Genomic DNA, 13,237 nt, shown 5'->3' with positions numbered 1-13,237 from the left:
TATATCATACAGGGGTCACATCATATATCACATACACATCCTCACTTATTATATATATCTCATACAGGGACCACATCATATGTCACATACACATCCTCACTTATTATATATATCATACAGGGATCACATCATATATCACATACACATCCTCACTTATTATATATATCATACAGGGATCACATCATATATCACATACACATCCTCACTTATTATATATATCATACAGGGATCACATCATATATCACATACACATCCTCACTTATTATATATATCATACAGGGATCACATCATATATCACATACACATCCTCACTTATTATATATATCATACAGGGATCACATCATATATCACATACACATCCTCACTTACATATATATATCATACAGGGGTCACATCATATATCACATACACATCCTCACTTATTATATATATCATACAGGGATCACATCATATATCACATACACATCCTCACTTATTATATATATCATACAGGGATCACATCATATATCACATACACATCCTCACTTATTATATATATATCATACAGGGATCACATCATATATCACATACACATCCTCACTTATTATATATATCATACAGGGGTCACATCATATATCACATACACATCCTCACTTATATATATATCATACAGGGGTCACATCATATATCACATACACATCCTCACTTATTATATATATCATACAGGGGTCACATCATATATCACATACACATCCTCACTTATTATATATATCATACAGGGATCACATCATATATCACATACACATCCTCACTTATTATATATATATCATACAGGGATCACATCATATATCACATACACATCCTCACTTATTATATATATATCATACAGGGGTCACATCATATATCACATACACATTCTCACTTATTATATATATCATACAGGGATCACATCATATGTCACATACACATCCTCACTTATTATATATATCATACAGGGATCACATCATATATCACATACACATCCTCACTTATTATATATATCATACAGGGATCACATCATATATCACATACACATCCTCACTTATTATATATATCATACAGGGGCCACATCATATATCACATACACATCCTCACTTATTATATATCATACAGGGATCACATCATATATCACATACACATCCTCACTTATTATATATATCATACAGGGATCACATCATATGTCACATACACATCCTCACTTATTATATATATCATACAGGGATCACATCATATGTCACATACACATCCTCACTTATTATATATATCATACAGGGCTAACATCATATATCACATACACATCCTCACTTATTATATATATATTATACAGGGATCACATCATATATCACATACACATCCTCACTTATTATATATATCATACAGGGATCACATCATATATCACATACACATCCTCACTTATTATATAAATCATACAGGGGTCACATCATATATCACATACACATCCTCACTTATATATATCATACAGGGATCACATCATATATCACATACACATCCTCACTTATTATATATATATCATACAGGGATCACATCATATATCACATACACATCCTCACTTATTATATATATCATACAGGGATCACATCATATATCACATACACATCCTCACTTATTATATATATATTATACAGGGGTCACATCATATATCACATACACATCCTCACTTATTATATATATTATACAGGGGTCACATCATATGTCACATACACATCCTCACTTATTATATATATATCATACAGGGATCACATCATATATCACATACACATCCTCACTTATTATATATATCATACAGGGATCACATCATATGTCACATACACATCCTCACTTATTATATATATATAAATATCATACAGGGATCACATCATATATCACATACACATCCTCACTTATATATATCATACAGGGATCACATCACATATCACATACACATCCTCACTTATATATATTATACAGGGATCACATCATATATCACATACACATCCTCACTTATTATATATATCATACAGGGACCACATCATATATCACATACACATCCTCACTTATTATATATATCATACAGGGATCACATCATATATCACATACACATCCTCACTTATTATATATATCATACAGGGGCCACATCATATATCACATACACATCCTCACTTATTATATATATATCATACAGGGATCACATCATATATCACATACACATCCTCACTTATTATATATATATCATACAGGGGTCACATCATATATCACATACACATCCTCACTTATTATATATATTATTCAGGGGTCACATCATATATCACATACACATCCTCACTTATTATATATATCATACAGGGACCACATCATATATCACATACACATCCTCACTTATTATATATATCATACAGGGATCACATCATATATCACATACACATCCTCACTTATTATATATATTATACAGGGATCACATCACATATCACATACACATCCTCACTTATTATATATATCATACAGGGGTCACATCATATATCACATACACATCCTCACTTATTATATATATATAAATATCATACAGGGATCACATCATATATCACATACACATCCTCACTTATATATATCATACAGGGATCACATCACATATCACATACACATCCTCACTTATATATATTATACAGGGATCACATCATATATCACATACACATCCTCACTTATTATATATATCATACAGGGATCACATCATATATCACATACACATCCTCACTTATTATATATATTATACAGGGATCACATCACATATCACATACACATCCTCACTTATTATATATATCATACAGGGGTCACATCATATATCACATACACATCCTCACTTATTATATATATATAAATATCATACAGGGATCACATCATATATCACATACACATCCTCACTTATATATATCATACAGGGATCACATCACATATCACATACACATCCTCACTTATATATATTATACAGGGATCACATCATATATCACATACACATCCTCACTTATTATATATATCATACAGGGATCACATCATATATCACATACACATCCTCACTTATGATGTGATCCCTGTATGATATATATAATAAGTGAGGATGTGTATGTGATATATGATGTGATCCCTGTATGATATTTATAATATGTCACATACACATCCTCACTTATTATATATATATTATACAGGGGTCACATCATATATCACATACACATCCTCACTTATTATATATATTATACAGGGGTCACATCATATGTCACATACACATCCTCACTTATATATATCATACAGGGGTCACATCATATATCACATACACATCCTCACTTATTATATATATCATACAGGGACCACATCATATATCACATACACATCCTCACTTATTATATATATCATACAGGGATCACATCATATATCACATACACATCCTCACTTATTATATATATCATACAGGGATCACATCATATATCACATACACATCCTCACTTATATATATCATACAGGGGTCACATCATATATCACATACACATCCTCACTTATTATATATATCTCATACAGGGACCACATCATATGTCACATACACATCCTCACTTATTATATATATCATACAGGGATCACATCATATATCACATACACATCCTCACTTATTATATATATCATACAGGGATCACATCATATATCACATACACATCCTCACTTATATATATCATACAGGGATCACATCATATATCACATACACATCCTCACTTATTATATATATATCATACAGGGATCACATCATATATCACATACACATCCTCACTTATTATATATATCATACAGGGATCACATCATATATCACATACACATCCTCACTTATTATATATATCATACAGGGATCACATCATATATCACATACACATCCTCACTTATATATATATCATACAGGGGTCACATCATATATCACATACACATCCTCACTTATTATATATATCATACAGGGATCACATCATATATCACATACACATCCTCACTTATATATATATATATATCATACAGGGATCACATCATATATCACATACACATCCTCACTTATTATATATATTATACAGGGATCACATCATATATCACATACACATCCTCACTTATTATATATATCATACAGGGATCACATCATATATCACATACACATCCTCACTTATTATATATATATCATACAGGGATCACATCATATATCACATACACATCCTCACTTATTATATATATCATACAGGGATCACATCATATATCACATACACATCCTCACTTCTTATATACATCATACAGGGGTCACATCATATATCACATACACATCCTCACTTATATATATATCATACAGGGGTCACATCATATATCACATACACATCCTCACTTATTATATATATCATACAGGGGTCACATCATATATCACATACACATCCTCACTTATTATATATATCATACAGGGATCACATCATATATCACATACACATCCTCACTTATTATATATATATCATACAGGGATCACATCATATATCACATACACATCCTCACTTATTATATATATATCATACAGGGGTCACATCATATATCACATACACATTCTCACTTATTATATATATCATACAGGGATCACATCATATGTCACATACACATCCTCACTTATTATATATATCATACAGGGATCACATCATATATCACATACACATCCTCACTTATTATATATATCATACAGGGATCACATCATATATCACATACACATCCTCACTTATTATATATATCATACAGGGGTCACATCATATATCACATACACATCCTCACTTATTATATATATATCATACAGGGATCACATCATATATCACATACACATCCTCACTTATTATATATATTATACAGGGATCACATCATATATCACATACACATCCTCACTTATTATATATATATATATATCATAGAGGGATCACATCATATGTCACATACACATCCTCACTTATTATATATATCATACAGGGATTACATCATATATCACATACACATCCTCACTTATTATATATATCATACAGGGGTCACATCATATGTCACATACACATCCTCACTTATTATATATATCATACAGGGATCACATCATATATCACATACACATCCTCACTTATTATATATATCATACAGGGGCCACATCATATATCACATACACATCCTCACTTATTATATATCATACAGGGATCACATCATATATCACATACACATCCTCACTTATTATATATATCATACAGGGATCACATCATATGTCACATACACATCCTCACTTATTATATATATCATACAGGGCTAACATCATATATCACATACACATCCTCACTTATTATATATATATTATACAGGGATCACATCATATATCACATACACATCCTCACTTATATATATATCATACAGGGATCACATCATATATCACATACACATCCTCACTTATTATATGTATATCATACAGGGATCACATCATATATCACATACACATCCTCACTTATTATATATATCATACAGGGATCACATCATATATCACATACACATCCTCACTTATTATATATATCATACAGGGGTCACATCATATATCACATACACATCCTCACTTATATATATATATATATCATACAGGGATCACATCATATATCACATACACATCCTCACTTATTATATATATATTATACAGGGGTCACATCATATGTCACATACACATCCTCACTTATTATATATATATCATACAGGGATCACATCATATATCACATACACATCCTCACTTATTATATATATATCATACAGGGGTCACATCATATATCACATACACATCCTCACTTATTATATATATCATACAGGGATCACATCATATGTCTCATACACATCCTCACTTATTATATATATATAAATATCATACAGGGATCACATCATATATCACATACACATCCTCACTTATATATATCATACAGGGATCACATCACATATCACATACACATCCTCACTTATATATATTATACAGGGATCACATCATATATCACATACACATCCTCACTTATTATATATATCATACAGGGACCACATCATATATCACATACACATCCTCACTTATTATATATATCATACAGGGATCACATCATATATCACATACACATCCTCACTTATATATATCATACAGGGGCCACATCATATATCACATACACATCCTCACTTATTATATATATATCATACAGGGATCACATCATATATCACATACACATCCTCACTTATTATATATATATCATACAGGGGTCACATCATATATCACATACACATCCTCACTTATTATATATATTATTCAGGGGTCACATCATATATCACATACACATCCTCACTTATTATATATATCATACAGGGATCACATCATATATCACATACACATCCTCACTTATTATATATATATCATACAGGGATCACATCATATATCACATACACATCCTCACTTATTATATATATATATATATCATACAGGGGTCACATCATATGTCACATACACATCCTCACTTATTATATATATATATATCATACAGGGATCACATCATATATCACATACACATCCTCACTTATTATATATATCATACAGGGATCACATCATATATCACATACACATCCTCACTTATTATATATATTATACAGGGATCACATCACATATCACATACACATCCTCACTTATTATATATATCATACAGGGGTCACATCATATATCACATACACATCCTCACTTATTATATATATATAAATATCATACAGGGATCACATCATATATCACATACACATCCTCACTTATATATATCATACAGGGATCACATCACATATCACATACACATCCTCACTTATTATATATATCATACAGGGACCACATCATATATCACATACACATCCTCACTTATATATATTATACAGGGATCACATCATATATCACATACACATCCTCACTTATATATATCATACAGGGGTCACATCATATATCACATACACATCCTCATTTATTATATATATCATACAGGGATCACATCATATATCACATACACATCCTCACTTATTATATATATCATACAGGGGTCACATCATATGTCACATACACATCCTCACTTATATATATCATACAGGGATCACATCATATATCACATACACATCCTCACTTATTATATATATCATACAGGGATCACATCATATATCACATACACATCCTCACTTATTATATATATCATACAGGGATCACATCATATATCACATACACATCCTCACTTATTATATATATCATACAGGGATCACATCATATATCACATACATATCCTCACTTATTATATATATATAAATATCATACAGGGATCACATCACATATCACATACACATCCTCACTTATGATGTGATCCCTGTATGATATATATAATAAGTGAGGATGTGTATGTGATATATGATGTGATCCCTGTATGATATTTATAATATGTCACATACACATCCTCACTTATTATATATATATCATACAGGGATCACATCATATATCACATACACATCCTCACTTATTATATATATATCATACAGGGATCACATCATATATCACATACACATCCTCACTTATTATATATATATCATACAGGGATCACATCATATATCACATACACATCCTCACTTATATATATATCATACAGGGAACACATCATATATCACATACACATCCTCACTTATTATATATATCATACAGGGATCACATCATATATCACATACACATCCTCACTTATTATATATATCATACAGGGATCAAATCATATATCACATACACATCCTCACTTATTATATATATCATACAGGGATCACATCATATATCACATACACATCCTCATTTATATATATCATACAGGGGTCACATCATATATCACATACACATCCTCACTTATTATATATATCATACAGGGATCACATCATATATCACATACACATCCTCACTTATTATATATATCATACAGGGATCACATCATATATCCCATACACATCCTCACTTATTATATACATCATACAGGGATCACATCATATATCACATACACATCCTCACTTATTATATATATATATCATACAGGGATCACATCATATATCACATACACATCCTCACTTATTATATATATTATACAGGGATCACATCATATATCACATACACATCCTCACTTATTATATATATTATACAGGGGTCACATCATATATCACATACACATCCTCATTTATTATATATATCATACAGGGATCACATCATATATCACATACACATCCTCATTATATATATCGTACAGGGATCACATCATATATCACATACACATCCTCACTTATTATATATATATATCATACAGGGGTCACATCATATATCACATACATATCCTCACTTATTATATATATCATACAGGGATCACATCATATATCACATACACATCCTCACTTATTATATATATATACAGGGATCACATCATATGTCACATACACATCCTCACTTATTATATATATATCATACAGGGGTCACATCATATATCACATACACATCCTCACTTATTATATATATCATACAGGGATCACATCATATGTCACATACACATCCTCACTTATTATATATATCATACAGGGATCACATCATATATCACATACACATCCTCACTTATTATATATATTATACAGGGATCACATCATATATCACATACACATCCTCACTTATTATATATATATCATACAGGGAACACATCATATATCACATACACATCCTCACTTATTATATATATATCATACAGGGATCACATCATATGTCACATACACATCCTCACTTATTATATATATCATACAGGGATCACATCATATATCACATACACATCCTCACTTATATATATATATCATACAGGGAACACATCATATATCACATACACATCCTCACTTATTATATATATCATACAGGGATCACATCATATATCACATACACATCCTCACTTATTATATACATCATACAGGGATCACATCATGTATCACATACACATCCTCACTTATTATATATATCATACAGGGGTCACATCATATATCACATACACATCCTCACTTATTATATATATATATCATACAGGGATCACATCATATATCACATACACATCCTCACTTATTATATATATTATACAGGGATCACATCATATATCACATACACATCCTCACTTATTATATATATTATACAGGGGTCACATCATATATCACATACACATCCTCACTTATTATATATATCATACAGGGATCACATCATATATCACATACACATCCTCACTTATTATATATATATTATACAGGGATCACATCATATATCACATACACATCCTCACTTATTATATATCATACAGGGATCACATCATATATCACATACACATCCTCACTTATTATATATATCATACAGGGGTCACATCATATATCACATACACATCCTCACTTATTATATATATATATCATACAGGGATCACATCATATATCACATACACATCCTCACTTATTATATATATATATCATACAGGGATCACATCATATATCACATACACATCCTCACTTATTATATATATCATACAGGGATCACATCATATATCACATACACATCCTCACTTATTATATATATCATACAGGGGCCACATCATATATCACATACACATCCTCACTTATTATATATCATACAGGGATCACATCATATATCACATACACATCCTCACTTATTATATATATCATACAGGGATCACATCATATGTCACATACACATCCTCACTTATTATATATATCATACAGGGCTAACATCATATATCACATACACATCCTCACTTATTATATATATATTATACAGGGATCACATCATATATCACATACACATCCTCACTTATATATATATCATACAGGGAACACATCATATATCACATACACATCCTCACTTATTATATATATATCATACAGGGATCACATCATATATCACATACACATCCTCACTTATTATATATATATTATACAGGGATCACATCATATATCACATACACATCCTCACTTATTATATATATATATCATACAGGGAACACATCATATATCACATACACATCCTCACTTATTATATATATATCATACAGGGAACACATCATATATCACATACACATCCTCACTTATTATATATATATCATACAGGGATCACATCATATGTCACATACACATCCTCACTTATTATATATATCATACAGGGATCACATCATATATCACATACACATCCTCACTTATATATATATCATACAGGGAACACATCATATATCACATACACATCCTCACTTATTATATATATCATACAGGGATCACATCATATATCACATACACATCCTCACTTATTATATACATCATACAGGGATCACATCATATATCACATACACATCCTCACTTATTATATATATCATACAGGGGTCACATCATATATCACATACACATCCTCACTTATTATATATATATATCATACAGGGATCACATCATATATCACATACACATCCTCACTTATTATATATATTATACAGGGATCACATCATATATCACATACACATCCTCACTTATTATATATATATCATACAGGGAACACATCATATATCACATACACATCCTCACTTATTATATATATATCATACAGGGATCACATCATATGTCACATACACATCCTCACTTATTATATATATCATACAGGGATCACATCATATATCACATACACATCCTCACTTATATATATATCATACAGGGAACACATCATATATCACATACACATCCTCACTTATTATATATATCATACAGGGATCACATCATATATCACATACACATCCTCACTTATTATATATATATCATACAGGGGTCACATCATATATCACATACACATCCTCACTTATTATATATATATATCATACAGGGATCACATCATATATCACATACACATCCTCACTTATTATATATATTATACAGGGGTCACATCATATATCACATACACATCCTCACTTATTATATATATATTATACAGGGATCACATCATATATCACATACACATCCTCACTTATTATATATCATACAGGGATCACATCATATATCACATACACATCCTCATTATATATATCGTACAGGGATCACATCATATATCACATACACATCCTCACTTATTATATATATATATATCATACAGGGATCACATCATATATCACATACACATCCTCACTTATTATATATATCATACAGGGATCACATCATATATCACATACACATCCTCACTTATTATATATATCATAAAGGGGTCACATCATATATCACATACACATCCTCACTTATTATATATATCATACAGGGATCACATCATATATCACATACACATCCTCACTTATTATATATATCATACAGGGACCACATCATATATCACATACACATCCTCACTTATTATATATATATACAGGGATCACATCATATGTCACATACACATCCTCACTTATATATATATATACACAGGGGTCACATCATATATCACATACACATCCTCACTTATTATATATATTATACAGGGGTCACATCATATATCACATACACATCCTCACTTATTATATATATCATACAGGGATCACATCATATATCACATACACATCCTCACTTATTATATATATCATACAGGGGTCACATCATATATCACATACACATCCTCACTTATTATATATATATATTATACAGGGATCACATCATATATCACATACACATCCTCACTTATTATATATATCATACAGGGGTCACATCATATATCACATACACATCCTCACTTATTATATATCATACAGGGCTAACATCATATATCACATACACATCCTCACTTATTATATATATATCATACAGGGATCACATCATATATCACATACACATCCTCACTTATTATATATATATCATACAGGGATCACATCATATATCACATACACATCCTCACTTATTATATATATATCATACAGGGATCACATCATATATCACATACACATCCTCACTTATTATATATATCATACAGGGGTCACATCATATATCACATACACATCCTCACTTATATATATATATACACAGGGGTCACATCATATATCACATACACATCCTCACTTATTATATATATATATATATATATATATATATATATATATATATATATATATATACAGGGGTCATATTACCGACTGCCCGACCAGGACCTGCTCTTTATCTATCAGGTGCAGGAGGTGTAGGACCTGTGATGATGTCACCATCATGTGACCAGTACATGTGGGGGCGGAGCTGAATAGAAGAGTTCTTGGCTGAAGGACCTGTGATGGTCATATGATATGAGTGGGAGGGGCTTGGCTGCGCACGTGATCGGGTTCAGTTAAATAATGTTATTTTGTTGTCATCCAGTGATTTCTGCAGTCATTAATAATAAGGGATGTCTCTCTGGTGTCGGGGGATGTCTCTCTGGTGTCGGGGGATGTCTCTCTGGTGTCGGGGGATGTCTCTCTGGTGTCGGGGGATGTCTCTCTGGTGTCGGGGGATGTCTCTCCGGTGTCGGGGGGGATGTCTCTCCGGTGTCGGGATGTCTCTCTGGTGTCGGGGGGGATGTCTCTCTGGTGTCGGGGGATGTCTCTTTGGTGTCGGGGATGTCTCTCTGGTGTCGGGGGATGTCTCTCTGGTGTCTCTCAGGTGTCGGGGGATGTCACTCCGGTGTCGGGGGATGTCTCTCCGGTGTCGGGGGATGTCTCTCCGGTGTCGGGGGATGTCACTCCGGTGTCGGGGGATGTCTCTCCGGTGTCGGGGGATGTCTCTCCGGTGTCGGGGAATGTCTCTCCGGTGTCGGGGGATGTCTCTCCGGTGTCGGGGGATGTCTCTCCGGTGTCGGGGGATGTCTCTCTGGTGTCGGGGGATGTCTCTCCGGTGTCGGGGGATGTCTCTCTGGTGTCGGGGGATGTCTCTCTGGTGTCGGGGGATGTCTCTCCGGTGTCGGGGGATGTTTCTCCGGTGTCGGGGGATGTCTCTCTGGTGTCGGGGGATGTCTCTGGTGTCGGGGGATGTCTCTCTGGTGTCGGGGGATGTCTCTGGTGTCGGGGGATGTCTCTCTGGTGTCGGGGGATGTCTCTCTGGTGTCGGGGGATGTCTCTCTAGTGTC

The 13,237-nt window shown here is 32.4% G+C and overlaps 1 protein-coding gene across 1 annotated transcript in view; it reads right to left on the bottom strand.

Annotated features, from left to right (window-relative positions):
• Positions 1 to 12,328, bottom strand: part of LOC130285481 (uncharacterized) — a 37,699-nt gene extending 25,371 nt beyond the window's left edge. The window contains exon 1 of the mRNA XM_056536976.1: positions 12,276 to 12,328. The gene's annotated coding sequence lies outside the window, so the exon portion shown is untranslated. The remainder of the gene's footprint in view (positions 1 to 12,275) is intronic.
• Positions 12,329 to 13,237: the final 909 nt, after the last annotated feature.

Source organism: Hyla sarda, chromosome 1, assembly GCF_029499605.1.
Source record: "Hyla sarda isolate aHylSar1 chromosome 1, aHylSar1.hap1, whole genome shotgun sequence".
Lineage (NCBI taxonomy): Eukaryota > Metazoa > Chordata > Amphibia > Anura > Hylidae > Hyla > Hyla sarda.
Note: the sequence above shows the minus strand (reverse complement) of the source record. Positions and strands in the feature narration are given on the sequence as shown.